Here is a 19211-nt window from a genome sequence, read left to right on the forward strand (position 1 = left end):
ATAAAAGTACACTCCGTATTAAGAAAATAATCAACTTTACCGTTTAAGAAAAATCTCACTATAATTTATAAAAAACTTGGCCTACATCAATTATAATACAAAATGACAGAGGCATGAACTCTACCTATACTTCATAACCAAATTTGTCATGTAGAATGAAATGAAGTCAAAAAACGAAATTAGTCCCTTTTTTAGACAATATTAGAAACCTTAAATTCTATATCTAATCTAAATAGATATATAAATAATAATCCTTAATCACAGCACTTGTGCTTGGATTGAAGTGTAACATCCAATTTTAACAACTTTTATCTCAAGTTTTAGACATTTTAAAAAAAAAAAAAAAAAAAGAAACATTGTAAGATGGACTATTTTTAGGGATTTAGGCAGCTAATTCACACAACACTTCCAAGGAAAAATTCCAAGAAATAATTCCTATTTGATTAAAGAACAAAACCCATATTCCTAAATTCAAATCAAAATCTCACAACTTTAAAAAATGATTATCAAGTACCACCCTTTTCCCAATTCAAGAATTCAAAAACACAATATGTCGAATACATACATCCTATGTTAGTATGTTGCCAATTAAAAACATAAATTAATTCCTACAAATTTCAGTTTGGGAACCAAAACCCCATACACAAACTTTATACTACAGTAAGGAGAAGCAGTAGATGAATAACCAGATGACAAGAACAACTTATAATTATAAACAAAGCTTTTAAAAAAACGACTTACATTGATGGTTTTGGCTTCAAATAAGTAGTGAGGAAAATTCAAGAACCTTAAAATAAGTTTGAATCTTTTTAAAAAACTAGACAAAAAGAGAATATATAAACAGGGGGGCAAGATTGTGAAAACATGTGCAAAAATATAATAAAAATTTAAAAATATTAAGCAAAAATTAAGGAGAAAAGAAAAGAAAAGGGGTATACTATCTAAGTTTAGGAATGTGAAGGACGTGGAGGATACGTGGAATTATGTGTAAATTGTACGAACGGTGAACATACGTGGAACATACACCGCTGGTTAACTAGTTAACAACAACAACAACAACAAAACCCAATACCACAATGAGTGGTGTATGGGGAGGTGAGATGTAGACAATCCTTCCCCTATCCGAGAATAGAAACAAGTCCTTTCTCTACCCAGAAAGTAGAGAAAGTGATCTCTCTCTCTATTCGACGAATAAAGAGATTGCTTCCGAGTGGACCTCCGGCCAATGAGTAAAAAGTTTTTTTTTTAGTATAAAAAAATTAAAATAGAAATAAAAATAGTTAACGAGAGTTATAAATGACATCCGTTACGTCCGTTGCGACGTTCGTTGCCGCATATTGGTGAGTAGCACGTTTCGACCTCGTTCTGTCTTCAATAGTAGGGTTCAATGGGCAAAAGGTCAGTTCAACGTCGGTCAAAAGTCAAAAATTCTGTTAAAATCGGTCAAAACTCTGTCAAATCGATCAAAATCAACGCAATTTAGTGTTACCTTTTTATATTATATTAGCGATAATAGCGATTATATGTATAAACTTGTTAACGATGATTTTTTGACTTTAAAATATGTGTGTATATACACATATATAAAGGTCAATGTCAGTCAACATCCGTCTCAACCTCCGTCTCGATATTTAAAGTCACGATCGTCTGACCGTCTCGCGTCTTTTTCAACCTTGATTGTAACTCGAATCATTTACATTGAATAGTTTAAGTGGTGTCATCAATTTGTAGATAGAATGGGTTAATTAATTATTTGATTAAATGACCTAATATCGACTAAATAAAGGGTTTAATATTAGAATTTTATTGGGTCACTTGACCTCATTAAGATTAAGATATGGGTAAGACCGATCAAAGCAGTACGTCGTCGAAGCGCCGTTGCGGTCGCTAAAGATTAGCGCTGATGTTAGCATGCGTTCATGGGGGCGCCGTTGATCCACCGTGGTCAATTATACTATGCAACGAAAGGTTTCAGGACGCTAGAATTCAGTTTTGTTGAATAAATAAATTGTATATAACTTATAAATAATATAATGAATAATGATGAGGAGTATATGGTAACACTACAGATGAAACAGATTGGGAATTTAGGGCTAGAGAGGAAAAGGGAGGCACGATCTGATGATGAAGATGATACGATACAGTTGTCATTATTTACAAATTTATTCTCTTTAGTTCTAACTAGAAAAAATCCGACCGCGCGTTGCTGCGGTTGTATTCGACGCGCGGTCCAATTTGGATATACGATGTCCGTTTCGCGTATAGTTAGTCGTGTTGTATATGTATATATATGTATGTAATATAGCCTGAAATATTTATTTTTTAACGATGTCCGTTTCGCGTATAGTTAGTCGCGTTGTGTTCGTAAAATTATTTCGAGTTGAACGGTGGTCCCGGAAAAATTTAACTCGCACCGAGCGTGAATATAGGGCCCGTTATTTAGTGTTTTTTTAACGATGTCCGTTTTGCATATAGTTAGTCCCGTTGGGTTCGTGAGATTTTTCCGAGTTGAACGGTGGCCTCGGAAAAATTTAACTCGCACCGAGCGAGAAGATAGGACCCGGTATAAATTCGGGTGGAGTAAGGTTTTTTTATTTTAATTAAATTAAAAATTTACGTTTTTTACCCCTGAAAAAGTGTAAAGTTGAGGAGTTGTTGTGTAATTTGTGCGAAAGTTGGAGGACCATTTGTAGTGTGAACGCAAACTCAAAACGACAACTCGTTAAAACTGAAACGACCAAATTTGGGAGGAGGTTTAGTATACACCGAGCGTGAATATATGGCCCGTTATTTAGTGTTTTTTTAACGATGTCCGTTTTGCATATAGTTAGTCCCGTTGGGTTCGTGAGATTTTTCCGAGTTGAACGGTGGCCTCGGAAAAATTTAACTCGCACCGAGCGAGAAGATTGGACCCGGTATAAATTCGGGTGGAGTAAGGTTTTTTTATTTTAATTAAATTATAAATTTACGTTTTTTACCCTGAAAAAGTGTAAAGTTGAGGAGTTGTTGTGTAATTTGTGCGAAAGTTGGAGGACCATTTGTAGTGTGAACGCAAACTCAAAACGACAACTCGTTAAAACTGAAGCGACCAAATTTGGGAGGAGGTTTAGTATGTAAGTATAATATAATATAATATAATAATATAATATAATATAATATAATATAATATAATATAATATAATATAATTTTATATATTTTGAAAATTTTAAAATTTGAGCTAGTCATTTAATTAACAATTAATATTAATTAATAATATTAATAATTGTACAAAATATTAAATTTAAAAACTACATATAATAATAATAATAATAATAATAATAATAATAATAATAATAATAATAATATATAAATAAAATAAATAATATTGAATGTAGGGTCAATGTGATAGATGTGATGGATGTTAGTGAATGTGATTAGTAAAGTGAAAGGAAGAAGTTGCTGAGGTGACGCTAATGTGACAACAATGTGGTTCCATGACAGGTGTCATGAATAAGAGTGGTCTAATAATATTAAATATTGTTACTTTGAATTTTAATAGATTCACTACATTACATTAACAATTGTATTGTAGAAACGATTAATGCAATAAATGTAGTTCAAAAGGGAAAATTGAAATATCAACTCCCTTAGACCACTTTTATCGCGGCGTTAGAAGACACTGGTGACGGTGATCTGGCGATGTTGACACCGGCTGCGCTGGTAATGCAACATCACCTCACCCGTGACGATAGGACGACATTTGTCAACCAAGTGACTGAAGAGAGTATGACGTTTGAGTAACCAATCACAATTTAAGACAGATATATTTATATTATTAATTTATATTTTTTTACTCAAATTCTTATAATATTTTATCATATCACCCAAAATCTTTTCATTCACTCAAATTTAACAATAACTATTATTTACCTTCACTCTATGACATTGCATCTCGATATTTGTATAGCTGTATATTGCATCTCGATATCTATGTGTTTTTATTTAGGATATATATATATATATATATATATATATATATATATATATATATATATATATATATATATATATATATATATATATATATATATATATAAGGTCTCATGTATATGTTTGTTTATGTTTATGTATGTATGTATGTAAGTGTATATGTATGTATGTATCTATACGTATACATGTTTAGGTATACGTATTTTTACATGTTTATGTGTGTGTGGGAGCATATATAGATATAGATATATATAGGTGTATGTATATATATGTATGTGTGTGTGTGTGTGTTTGTGGGTGGGGGGTGGGGGGGGGGGGGGGGGGGGGTTGTGTGATTTTTTTTTTTTACTTGAAATTACATATTACTAGGCATTATATTATTCATGCTATCTGTCATACTGTTGTGCATTACTGCTATATGTGTTTTCTTTTTTTGGCTTCTTCGTATGGTTTCATATTCCTAGACGCACATAATGCTTACAGGTACGTATGCCCTCACTTTCTCGTTTTAATGAGCTTTCCTGGCCGGAGGTCCTTTAGGAAGCAATCTCTTGGCTCTCGAGTAAAGGGTGAGACGATCTTATCTAGTCGAGGGTTCTATACCCGCGGGTGGAGTAGTGACTTCCCTCTAATCTAGGGTTCGAGGAATGATTGTCTACACTCCCCTCCTCCATACCCTACGCTCGTGAGATTGTGTATTGTTGTTGTTGTTATTGTTGTCTATGACATTGTAACGTCACAGTTAGAAAATCGTATTTTCTTCAAAAAAATACATCATCTGGCTCCACAATACCGTCACTTACGATCACGGTTAAAAATGGTCTTCAGATGTACAGATGTACAGATGTACATATCTCGCCCAGATATACTAAACATAGTAACCTTTTACACAGTTGCACAATATTCACATCATTCTAAACCAATTCTTATTATACGTGTGTGTTGTCATTTTCCCAAATTTTACAAGAGAGATAGATAAGTATTATGGACTAATCATACACAAACATAAACATACTTATATACACCGGATAATCAGATTAAATTAATTTATTGATTGAATATTTTTCATCTTTTACACGTACGTGTTATTGTTATACTCATCTTGTTATAGATAATATATCTCTCTGTCCAAGTAGTTAGTTTCTATCATTTTTCATCAGTATATAAATATATTTGAAATTTGAAATAATTGTGTCTAATAACGTGTTAAAGAAATGACACGTCTTAAAAAATTAATCTCTTATATTGATTAACATGTAATCTATCTATATCTACTACACACACACACACACACACACACACACACACACACACACACACACACACACACACACACACATATATATATATATATATATATATATATATATATATATATATATATATATATATATATATATATATAATCAAGCTCCCCGAGCACGAGACCTGGTACCGGTGAATAGCGAGGCTCATACTTTATCATGAGGTATGTCCGTTTTATGACATTCGGTTCCGTGGCGCTTCATATGACAACCCTCAAGTTCTGTTATTCCTGTTCCGTTATTAAGACTGTATGTAATCATAAACTTTGTTAACAACCTTTGAGTAAATAGTAATTTTTTATCAACATTTCCGTTATATAAAGTTTATGTATTTGTGTATTATCTTTACTATATAAACTATATATATTAATACTTAAAAATGACATTTCATAAACTTTAAAAATTAATATATAAACTAATATGAACCAAATCAACAACTAATAAAAGTTAGGGTCTAATAAATAAATAAAATGTAATTTAAATAAATGTAACCCTAATAATAATAATAATAATAATAATAATAATAATAATAATAATAATAATAATAATAATAATAATAATAATAATAAAATATAAAATACTTAAATAAATAATAATGCCGTAAAAAAAAGAAATAAAATACATGTATCAAATACAATCGGCTGTTTAGAGGATTAAGAGAAGGTTAACTTGATTCTTAAGCATACACAATCCTATCCAAACTCTAACTTTAAGTTCTTGATCACCAAGTAAGCTAGTGGAATTAGGAAACCAAACTAAACTATAAAAGGCCTCAAGTTTCCTCATGAAATCACCACAAAATAAACTTGCAATTGTCGACTAGTTCCTGTTTCCCTCAAAATTCTGTCGCTAAACAACCCTATCCAGCCTGCTTCTCTTGTCAACTAAACACCTCCAAAAAGCCTCCTGCCAAATCGACTAAAACTGCCCTTCAAACGCCTGCTCTACCTCCTGGTTTTCTGACGTGATCAAGCAGCCCAAAGGATCCATTGTTGCTGCATAATTGCTGCTGTTTTCTGTCTGTTTTCGCACCACAGACATCACCCATTGTTGCTGCTAAACCTGCTGTACTTGCATCTGTTCTGTCGAGCCAAAATTCAGTCCAAGAAACCCTCTTCTTGATCGAGTGTTGTTGCTGCTGTAGCCTGTTTCGGTTCGTGATCAAAGAAGACCCAAACAGACCCCCTTTTGGGTCGTGTTCTTGCTGTTGCTGCAGTTGCTTGGCTTCTGTTTCTGTTCTTCGCATTTATCATCATAATCCTAGGTCTCAATCTTTGTAAGGTATAACTAATAAAGCCTAGTTCAATCATACATTAAATCTCTTAAGGTTATTGTTAATAAGTATTATGTTTATGTATTGTTAATGAATATGAATATGAATAAGATTAAAAAGTAGATTATGAATATGAGGTATTGATTGGGCTAGGATAAAGGATTATAGTTATTAGTTGATGAATAAAAGTTTATGGCTAAAAGAAAAAGTTAAAAGTATTTAGGGTAAGATCTTAATCAATTATTATGATTGGTTATTAATAATAAGTTTATGATTTTATGTTGAAATTAGGTTATGATTATGACATAGGGTATGAACTAGTTAATGAATCATGTAGGAATAAGGATTATGATTTTTATGTGAAAAGTTAATAAGCTTGATTACAAGATTAAAAGATTTTGAATGAATATTGATAAAAAGAAGATTAGGGTTAAAATATGATCATGATCTTTGTGTTGAAGTTGATTAAAATAGATAAAGATTATGTATACGAATAGATTATGGCTAATAAGATTATTAGTTGTTATGTTAAAAAGTTATGGTTTTATGTTTAGTAAAGAGTAATGATAATAATAATATGTAACGACACTGGATTTTCCAACTTTTATTTATTAAATATTATTATTAATACTTGTGCTTTAATAATTGTATTTTATTACATTTACTTGTTACCGTATTTAACTTTTCATGGCCCGACTAGTCTTTGTGACACGCGTACTTTTCACGAATAATATTTTTGAATATTATCTACATTCATGATTATTTATTATTAATCATTTTTAATTAACTAGTGTTAGTAGTTAATTACTTGGGCTTATTTACTTAATTGTTGCACATACTTGGACTTGGGCCTTTTATTAATAAATTTGGACTTGGACTTTTATTACATGGGCTAGCAAGCCCACCCTACACACTTGATGGACTAGTTGTGAGCCCATTTTATTACTAGTAACTACTTAAGACTAAACTAGCTTAATTAACTTAAATTGAAGACAAAACCTTACAAGCATGCAAGGGTTCTTTAACCTTATTATCCAATCTAGCTCACACCATTATCCCACACTTGAAAGTTTTCTAGTTGACTTCCCCTTTGATCTCTTGCAAACCGTCCACTATGCCCCATGTATGGGAATTCTTTTTCAAATTTTTTGTTACATATTTACTTGTATTACTTCATTTTTACACACACTTCCTTACTTGCATTTTTTTTTCTCTCATATTCTCTCTCAAATCTTGTAAGTTACAAACTTTATTCTTCTTCCTTTCTCACTTAAAAACCGAAACATAAGCATAAACATCATCATCATTCACTTGTTTTGGTTACTTGTTTGTTGTTGTTGTTGTTGTTGTTGTTGTAAAGATCAAGTTCTTTAGCTTGCATCTTCATGTAATCTTGTTCTTCCATCTTTGTTTGATGAAGAACCAAGAACAAGAACCTAAACTTGTTAGTTTATGGTTCTACATTTAAATGTTTTCAAGATCTAAAGTTCATAAACTTGATGATCTTCTTTATGTTTATGTTTTGTAGACTTGAATTCTTAAGATCTAAACTTTGGTTTGAATCTTCTCAAGTATGAAGCAAACATGAACATAATACTTGTAACATTAATTTATTTCTTCATTTCATTTATTTAAAGTTGTGATGTTGTTGATTTGGTCAAGTATTACTAGTTAATCTTGATCTCATATTTCTTGAAACTACTTTGTAAATTCAAGAACATGTAAGTAAAACTTTTGATTATAACTTTGTACACTTTATGATAGATCTAGACTTTTGGGTGTAGGATCTTCAAGATCTAACTAAGAATTATGTTCTACAAACTTAAGATCTTGTTTATATAAGTTTACTTTCAAGTTTATAGCTTAATATTACTTTTATAACTCTTGTATGTGTTGGATCTAAGATCTTGATGTAACTTTGGTTCATCAAACTTCATACAACTCTTAAGTGAGTTGTGCCACATATCTTAGACTTACACTGGTGTCATGATAGTCAAAACTTGGTTAATATTACTTTTAGAGTTTATGTATGTGTCGGATCTAAGATCTTGATGTAACTTTGGTTCATCAACCTTCATGCAACCCTTAATTGAGTTGTGCTACATCTTAGACTTGCACTTGTGTTATGATGGTCAAACCTTGGTTAAGATGATGCAAACCCATCAACGATTTGTACACTTGAAGCTACAAGCATCAAGGATGAGAACCGTGATGAGCATCAAGCACCAAGAACCCATCAGAACACCTTTAGCTACTGTTTCTGTAACTGATCAGACCACCTGGGCTACTGTAAAGTTTATTTTCAGTTTTCTCAGTCGTGTAGATGATTTTTCGTTTAAGACTCGTCTTAATCCGAGTTACGGTTTAGGATATATGGCCCTCCGAATGTCACTATGTCCTTTTAACGTTGTGCTGAAAATTCTAACCTACTCGCACTTAAACCGTCGCCACAGTCAAACGAAGACGAGTTTGGTTTTGGAATTTTTACAGAAACTAGGGGACTCATATACGGAGTCATGGCCACTGGTCTCACCTCATTTCAGTTTGTATAGAGGCCGTGGTTACTGAACGAAGTCAGCCTTTGTTTCAAACTCTTTTCTTGAATGAAACCTACTTTATACTTTTTGTTTGATGATGAATGATGATGATACTTAAGACCTAATTTACATTCTTATAAACCTATTGGGACGATTTACTGACTTAGTAACTTTTGACTTAGGTTGAGGACCTTTTCGGACAAACATACTTGCTTACCTTTCCCGTGTCAACTTTACTACTACTTAACCACTGTGAGTTATAGCATCCCTTTTTACTTTAACTATTTTGTGTACTGAGAATACATGCGCGTTTTACGTTTTACATACTAGGAACGAGTACTTAAACTTATTATATGTGTGGGTTATACAACGGCATAAACTTTCCCCTTAGCTCGGTAACGTTTAGTCATTGATTTTTGAACCGGTGAACGCGAATCTTAGATATGGATTCATAGGGTTTGACATCCCCACTCGGGCTAGTAGCGCTAGCATTTAATGGGTGTTTAATACTTCGTAAACATACGCACTCGCCAAGTGTACTTTTAGGGGGTGATAAACGTTAAGTTAGTTACCAAGTGCCCACGGTTAAACATATACTTTACATACTATTTTGAAACGCTCTTTGAAGCACTGAAATCTCGTGGCCTACCTTACATTACTATTATACTTAAACTATAGCTCACTAACCTTTGTGTTGACGTTTTTAAGCATGTTTTTCTCAGGTGCTTAAGGTTTGCTTGCTTTCGCTGTACTAGTCATGCCTTGTAGACTTCCGCTGCCTTTGATAGAGATGTCACCGCATGAAACATTTTATCTTGCATTCAAACTATATTACTTTTGAAACGATGTATTTGTAACGACCTATGGGTCACGTACTATTATTTCTTGCTCTTCATAGAAGCATACTTTTGGTTGTTAAACATTTGACGTTGGTTAAAACGTCACCTTTATTCATGAATGCCAACTTATTTTGAAACAACATATAGTGTTTGACCTTGTAATGATCCTGTTGTTGATGAATCGTACACGATGGTTTTGTACGGGGCATCACATTTGGTATCAGAGAATTGGTTATAGGGAATTAGGTTGCATTAGTGAGTCTGGACCCGATCGAGTAGGATTCACTAATAGGACTAATCTACAACTTGCTAGTTTACCTGTTTCTTCGAAACTTGCTGCATGCTGCTGCTTACTTTTACCGCTATATGCCGTATACTGTTACTTGATTTCACTTCTGCATGCTATTACCTGTTTTCGATTGCATGATACTTGTCGTTATTGCCATGCTACTTACTGCTATACATGATCTAGACTGTCTTAGTTACTTTGCCTAATACGTGCTTGCTTTATGACTTACTGACATGGAAAAAGTTATTTTTCCTTGTTCAGATGTCGGATATTCCACCTGTTATCATTTTGGAGAGCAGTTCAGACTCATCCGCCACCTCGCCTGCCGTCGTTGCCGATCCTCAGATCCCGTCGTCGATACCCTCCAGTGACTCCGGCGCTTCATCCTCCGGAGCTAGTAGCCATGCACCCGGCCCAGTGATTACCTCAGACGGAGCCGAGGACCTACAGGAGATTCCAGCTCCACTTGTCCAGGACCCTTGGAGCCACAGCACCATTCCGATGGTGCTGTGATTTCTGCGAAACTTGGGGAAGGTCCAGTCCGTAATAAGCATAACCATTGGTGTCGACGCCTTCCTGATGGACGTCTCGTGCCGATCGGGCCCGGAAGATACCGACAGATGATGGCCGCCCGAGGAGAGCCACCCGTGCAGCCACCCCCAGCCGATCTAGACGACCCATCATCCGCCGATTCTTCATCCGACGACTCATCCTCTGACGAATCTAGTGATGAGGATTCAGATGAGGACCCTGATGATGCTCCTGTACAGCCACCCTCCACCCCGCCGAAGAAGCGATACCGTTTCGATGGTACCGTCATTCCCGGGATTAATGGAGGTCGACCATTCGTTGACGCTCATGGTCGGCGTCGTAGGGTTACCGCCCGAAAGCGGCTTGTGCCGTACCCTGCTGATCCTTTTGTGCGTAAGCCTTACCGCTTTGCAGTCTCTACTTCTGGAGCCGGACCGTCTGCACCACCGGCACTGTGATGACCCAGAAATTTCCGACCAAATTTAAACTTATTCTTTATATGTTTCTGATACGATAAGCAAAGTCTGTAATATTGAAATCTAATAAACTTTGAACTGTTTCATGAGTTCATTTACCCTTTGACTATTACTGACGTTTCACGAACGATTAATTGTAAATAAATGTGTATATATGTAATAAATAGAAATAATAAATAAAGTATTATATAAATTAATGAATCATTTGAGATGGCTTTCTGTTTCTTTCATCAAACACGTTTAAAATTATTATTATTTATTTACTATTATGTATTATCTTATTATAATTATGTTATCAATCAATTAATTTACGTAAATGGCGGAAGTTTGAATAAAGTTGTTGATTGATAGTGAGATTCCTACTTTATTTGTTATCCGTTCTTTTCAACTTAAAAGATCCATCTAATTATCTATTTTTATTACGACTCACAAATTATTGTAGTACTACAACCATCTTTATCTATTATATATTATATATACATATACATGCTTCTGAATTATGAGAAACCCACCATCACTAAACACTTGCTCTTCTTTTCTTATCATCAATCGAACCACATATTGTTGTTGGATCAAGACCATGAGCTAAACACCAAAACATAGATTACAAATTATTATCGTTTTCGTTTTGAAGCACACACAAACATAAAACCCACTTCGGGTTCTTCATACCACCACAAACCCGACCTTCATCATCACCGTGACACCAAGATCATTACCTCTCTATTTATCTCTCTCGTCCCTCATTCTCTTAGTTGTGATCGAGAATCACCACTCACTCGCCACCTTAAACTGCTCAAACATGCTGCCACCATCGACAACCCACAACACAATCTCACCGGTAAGAACCACAACTCCAACATCACCTTTAATTGATCGTGACTCGTAAACTACCACCGTGAACACCACAAATCCACCACGACAACCATCTGCTCCATTAAACCTTCACCTTACACATACACTCTCTCTCTCTCATCCTCTCTCTTTCTTGGCCATGAATCACCTTGCAAATCAAGAATACCACTAGTTGTGTTTCTATTCGAATGAAAACCAAAACCAAACATCATCAAAACCATCGCACCACATACACCAAGAACTATCATCGTCTTCTGTTTAAAACCCTCATGAAAAATTACCAACACCCCGTCACAAAGGTTGCTACTATTTGATCCGGTCACACCATCACTTGGTTCGATTTTCTGCTGGTACTTCACCTTAATTTGCAGCTTAAATACTACCACCAATTAACCACACACCACCACCACCTTGAGTCTATTTTTCTGTTTCCATCATGATGTCTCTACTGATACGCGAGATTCATTATTTCCTGATGCTATTGTAATGATGATGATGAAAACGAATTAATGGAATGGAAGGGGTGAAGAAAACAACGAAAAACAAAGATAATACCCATGAGCATACTGACTTATTTACTTATACAATGCATAATAATTTAAAGTATGGATGAGCTGTCTTTATATTTATGATAATGGAAAAGTGACTCGTGGAGGAGCTGTAAAGATTGATTTGTCGAGCACTATGAATTTTAAAACATAAATTACGCTGGTCACTAACAAATACATATAAACTAGTGCTGCTAAGGGATCCAATTTGATAAATGCCGAGAGTTTTAATTTCTATTTGGGCCGAACTCCATGCTATGCTTTATTAACTGGACCGTGAACTAGTATGTGTATTGGGCCTAGACTCAATAACCTGTTTCCTTGAAACGATTTTAGTGATGCTGTTATAAGGGTGATGTTGATTACGAAAACGATGGGGTGATGATAATGCTAGTGATGATACGGTTGACATTGGAAATGACATAATTACATGAGAAAGATGTTGTATGGATTACATGTTGAGTTAATGTTGATGATTAGAAAGATAATTAAGTGATAATGAAAATTGGATTATAAAAATAAAAATGAGTAAAGGTTAAATAGATTCTAGGAGGTAATTAGAACAGAAAGGTAGTGACAGAGGGATGGTCTGAGGAGTTATCAGGGTTAGCGAGACGTTGTGGGTTCAAGTGGGTTCAAACCCGGATTTGAGCAGTTTTTTTTTAGAGTTACTCCTATGAGGTCCGTGAATCCGAGGCCAACCCCGCATTGTTCAATATAGTCATATGTATTTTTACTACAAAATACATTAGGTGAGTTTCATTTGCTCCCTTTTTAATTGCTTTTGCAATATATATTTTTGGGCTGAGAATACATGCGCTGCTTTTATAAATGTTTACAAAATAGACATAAGTACTTAAAAATATATTCTACGTTGAGTTGTACCACTGGCATATTTCCCTGTAGCTTGGTAACTACTATTTACATGGGTATTGTAAACGCGAATCCTGTTGATAGATCTATCGGGCCTGACAACCCCAACCGGACTGGACGACCAGTATTCAACGGTTGCACAGTACTTCGTTTCGGTGACTACACTTGGTACGGTGTAGTGAGATTTCATAATAAAGGGAATATGCGACGTGATTAAATGTTAAGTATGGTTACCAAGTGCTCAACCACTTAGAATGTTTTACATACACTTGCGAGTGTATTATGTTTATGATTATGAAATCTTGTGGTCTATTAAAATATTGAAATGATTGTTATGATAAACCTATGAACTCACCAACCTTTTGGTTGACACTTTAAGCATGTTTATTCTCAGGTACGAATTAAGTCTTCCGCTGTGCATTTGCTCATTTTAAGGACATTACTTGGAGTCGATCATCGCAATGGGACCAAATGTTGATGACTTCGTCTAGGTGGATAAGGACGGGTCGTCACAGGTGGTATCAGAGCGTTGGTCCTAGCGAATCAGGTCTTGCATTAGTGTGTCTAACTGATAGTTGTTAGGATGCATTAGCAAGTCTGGACTTCGACCTTAGCTGCATATTATAAGTATTGTTTATCATTTCTAGTGGAAAATTACATGCTTATCATTCCTAAGTCTAGACACGACTTCCTGCACTTATTTGATAGATAGTGTACAGATAAATTCATATCTTAGCGTATCTGTTACTGTAGACTTTATCTGACACGTTTCCTTAATTTCCTCCGCAATTTATGGGATCTTCTGTAATATATACATGTATTCTATGTAATTAGAATATCAACCGATATCCAAAAATCATCTCATATCGAAAAATCCTTTATCTAACCGTACAAGACGGAACTCGCAACTAGTTCAAATTCCTTAGATTCCCACAGCTATTTCGATATGGACTTCGACTCAAGCTCCGAAGACAGTGTAACCGGAATGGATCAACCAGTTAGTCATCACCAATTCTGGATGAATTGGGGATGGGTTCGTAGCCTACTTAATCATTGGAGGCATGAAGAAGGTGATCCCTTCCACCAACCGAATTCACCTCTGGGTGAAGAACCTGAAGCACTTACCGGCGAACCTGTCCGAAACACCATTTTCTCTCTCATTTCCCGAGTATCTTGTCACGATCATATACTATACCAAATTCTAGATCTTATTTATCCACTCGTCCGAACCCACAGTCACCCCGGTATAATAGAAGAAGTCAACGAGCTTCGCGCTCGAGTAGTGGCTTTAGAGAATATGGTGCGAAGGTTACAAACACCAGCAGCAGCACCAGCAGCATAACCAGTACCACCATCACCAACATCAATATCTGCATCCCACATCTCAATATCAAAATCTTTACCACAAACATCAACATCATACGCACCATATATACCAAGGAGTACCAACAACAATGAAGGATGAAGTATTGATCCATAACTTCATTGATATTCTGCGAAGAATATGTGGTTCCTAATAGTTTTAGAGATTACATATTCTAGCTCAAACCGAAAATCATATGAGCTTAATATCATATTAACTCATTAAATCCATGATTATATCTGAAGAAAATATATATGTATATATGTTTTCATAAAAATTGTAATTAAAAATTCATTCGTACAAACTGTTAATGGTGAAAATAATTTAACGGGTAGGTAATACCCGAGGAATATTTTGATTTCACATTATTAAGTTATACTGTACATTCTTCGAATCTGATTCTACAGTCATTTACTATCCTAGTTACATCGATATACGAATATGTTCACCACAAAATAACCATTTTCATTCAATTTCATATTTGAATTTTGACTTCTCAGAATTTAACAAGTGGCATAATGAAGAAAACATTTGACAAAATAAAATTTGTTAGAAACAAACAAATTAACTATGAGAAAAATTTTGTTAAGAATTCACGCTAACTGTTCCAACTAACTGTTCCTAGCTAACAGATTACATTTTATTTATCGCAATTTATTTATCGCAATTTACATTCTCGCAATTTTATTTATCGTCATTTAATTTCTGTTATTTACTTTACGCACTTTATTTATCGTCATTTAATTTTTGTTATTTATTTTACGCACTTTAAATAACGGGACACGTATACAAGGTTTCGACCTATCATATCGACCCATCTATATATATGTTTCGGAACAACCATAGACACTCTATATGTGAATGTTGGAGTTGGCTATACAGGGTTGAGGTTGATTTCAAAATATATATATGGTTTGAGTTGTGATCAATACTGAGACCGGTACACGGGTCACGATACGTATTAATTAATTCGAATATTATATATTAAATTATATATGAATATATTGGACTATTGGACTATTGAATTGCTAACTTTGGACAATTAAAATGAATTAAAATATTGATTATAATATATGAAACTAAACAATTCTTCAAGTTTGCCACTTGATTTCATCTTAAACCTCATTTGAATCTTAACGATTACAATCAACGTTCAAACCTTTCATAATTCTTGAAAACACTTCATATCGAGAGGATGAACCAACCGCACTTCATCTACGAAAGGAAAGATTTATGCACATAATTATGCACCTGAAAACTCTCAGAAACTGAGTAAACGTTTAACATGTAAATTCCTTAGTGTTATTATTACCCAAAATAATTTGGTAATCCCTTTCAAAGTAGCAAATTTTGTCACAACTCCAGCAAGTCAACTTCGACTTTTTGTCCGAAACAACCTTATTATAACTTTGATATATATGCGTGCTCCTTATTGTTACCGGGGAACCTTTCATATTTTACCATATTACCATCAGCGTTTAATCATCTAAAAACACAATTCTTCTGAAACCACCCCGGATTGATAAACGATGATTCAAATATCGTAGCATTAAATACAGAGGAAACAGAAAAATTGTAGATGGTCTAAACGGCCAAAAGTGTGATGATAAAAAAAAAGGTGTGTTTGGAAACGCTCAATAGAAAATTTAGTACCGAAAAGCGGATTATACGAAACTATGAAGGAAGCTGTGGACAAATCACAAAGACTAAACTTGCCTTCAAAGAATTCAAATAATTCAATGCCAGATGAAATCTTTAGAGAATATTCTGCTCCGAAGTCATGTTAAAATCTTGCGAAAAATTATTCTTCATCAACTGTCGAACTTAGAAATTCCAAAATATCATCATAAATATCTTCGATATTTCTAAAGATATTTTCATAAATATTCTCGTCCGAAATTATATACCTCTTCATGCTTTCTGTATTTCATTGGAAACTTCCGTAAAATCTAAGTATAAATTATGAATGAATTGTGGAGAAGTGTTGGGAAATTGAAATATGGGTTAGTATAATATAATGACGCTTGGCCAACGTGATTATATTACAGTAAGTCATGCTGAGTTTCTAATGGAACGTGATGATTCACAGACTATAACGTCATCATGTGCCATGTTACATAACTCTTTCATTCTTATTAACTTCTGAACATATCAAGAAAATGTATTCTTGATGGTTCTATCTGCCGTGATGTTGATAAATTTGAAAATCAAATCGTGCTATCACGTACCTTCCTGCTGAGAACATTATAATCATTCAAAACTCCATACTTACGAATTCTGGACCATTACTCGCTTTACTAGGAGTCGAGAGGAGAATAAAAAGGCAAAGAGCTCCAAGATATAAAAGAAAATATAAAGCCCAATAACAACACGGAGGTTACAAACCGTGAATATTAATATAAAGACACGGTATAATTAAGAATAGTATCACCCAAGGTAATAGTAGAGGTAAACAGAATTTTTCTCTGGTGGAAGGGAAGATGACAGAATTGATAATTAGAAAAATATCAAGTATTAGAACGGGATAAAGCACTATCACAATCTTTTGAATGTATGAACTAAGAAAGAAAGTATAGGAATGGTGAGAATAATGGAACGGAAGAGTTTAATTTATAATGAAAATATCAGACACAGTAATCAAGGCAGATCTACGCATTTAATTAAAGAAATCCTCATTTCCTTATTCACTGAAGAATCAAATCTTATAGATTTCGAGGATTTTCTTTTAAATCCCTTGAATTCCGGAAATCAACCATGACTATGTCACCAGTTAAGTCAAACTTTCATTTATTCTTTTCACTCTTTTGTGATAGCTTCACTCGTACGCTTCGAGTAATTCGAATTATTTTATCCTTATTACTCAATGGTAATAAAACTCAAATTATCAGCTTTCATGAGTCATGAAAACATATTTATTGTTAGCAATGACCACCTTACTCAAATTTCGAGACGAAATTTCTTTAACGGGTAGGTACTGTGATGACCCAGAAATTTCCGACCAAATTTAAACTTATTCTTTATATGTTTCTGATACGATAAACAAAGTCTGTAATATTGAAATCTAATAAACTTTGAACTGTTTCATGAGTTCATTTACCCTTTGACTATTACTGACGTTTCACGAACGATTAATTGTAAATAAATGTGTATATATGTAATAAATAGAAATAATAAATAAAGTATTATATAAATTAATGAATCATTTGAGATTTCTTTCTGTTTCTTTCATCAAACACGTTTAAAATTATTATTATTTATTTACTATTATGTATTATCTTATTATAATTATGTTATCAATCAATTAATTTACGTAAATGGCGGAAGTTTGAATAAAGTTGTTGATTGATAGTGAGATTCCTACTTTATTTGTTATCCGTTCTTTTCAACTTAAAAGATCCATCTAATTATCTATTTTTATTACGACTCACAAATTATTGTAGTACTACAACCATCTTTATCTATTATATATTATATATACATATACATGCTTCTGAATTATGAGAAACCCACCATCACTAAACACTTGCTCTTCTTTTCTTATCATCAATCAAACCACATATTGTTGTTGGATCAAGACCATGAGCTAAACACCAAAACATGGATTACAAATTATTATCGTTTTCGTTTTGAAGCACACACAAACATAAAACCCACTTCGGGTTCTTCATACCACCACAAACCCGACCTTCATCATCACCGTGACACCAAGATCATTACCTCTCTATTTATCTCTCTCGTCCCTCATTCTCTTAGTTGTGATCGAGAATCACCACTCACTCGCCACCTTAAACTGCTCAAACATGCTGCCACCATCGACAACCCACAACACAATCTCACCGGTAAGAACCACAACTCCAACATCACCTTTAATTGATCGTGACTCGTAAACCACCACCGTGAACACCACAAATCCACCACGACAACCATCTGCTCCATTAAACCTTCACCTTACACACACACTCTCTCTCTATCATCCTCTCTCTTTCTTGGCCATGAATCACCTTGCAAATCAAGAATACCACTAGTTGTGTTTCTATTCGAATGAAAACCAAAACCAAACATCATCAAAACCATCGCACCACATACACCAATAACTATCATCGTCTTCTGTTTAAAACCCTCATGAAAAATTACCAACACCCCGTCACAAAGGTTGCTACTATTTGATCCGGTCACACCATCACTTGGTTCGACTTTCTGCTGGTACTTCACCTTAATTTGTAGCTTAAATACTACCACCAATTAACCACACACCACCACCACCTTGAGTCTATTTTTCTGTTTCCATCATGATGTCTCTACTGATACGCGAGATTCATTATTTCCTGATGCTATTGTAATGATGATGATGAA

This window comes from Rutidosis leptorrhynchoides, chromosome 6 (assembly GCF_046630445.1).
Source record: "Rutidosis leptorrhynchoides isolate AG116_Rl617_1_P2 chromosome 6, CSIRO_AGI_Rlap_v1, whole genome shotgun sequence".
NCBI classification, from domain to species: Eukaryota; Viridiplantae; Streptophyta; class Magnoliopsida; order Asterales; family Asteraceae; genus Rutidosis; species Rutidosis leptorrhynchoides.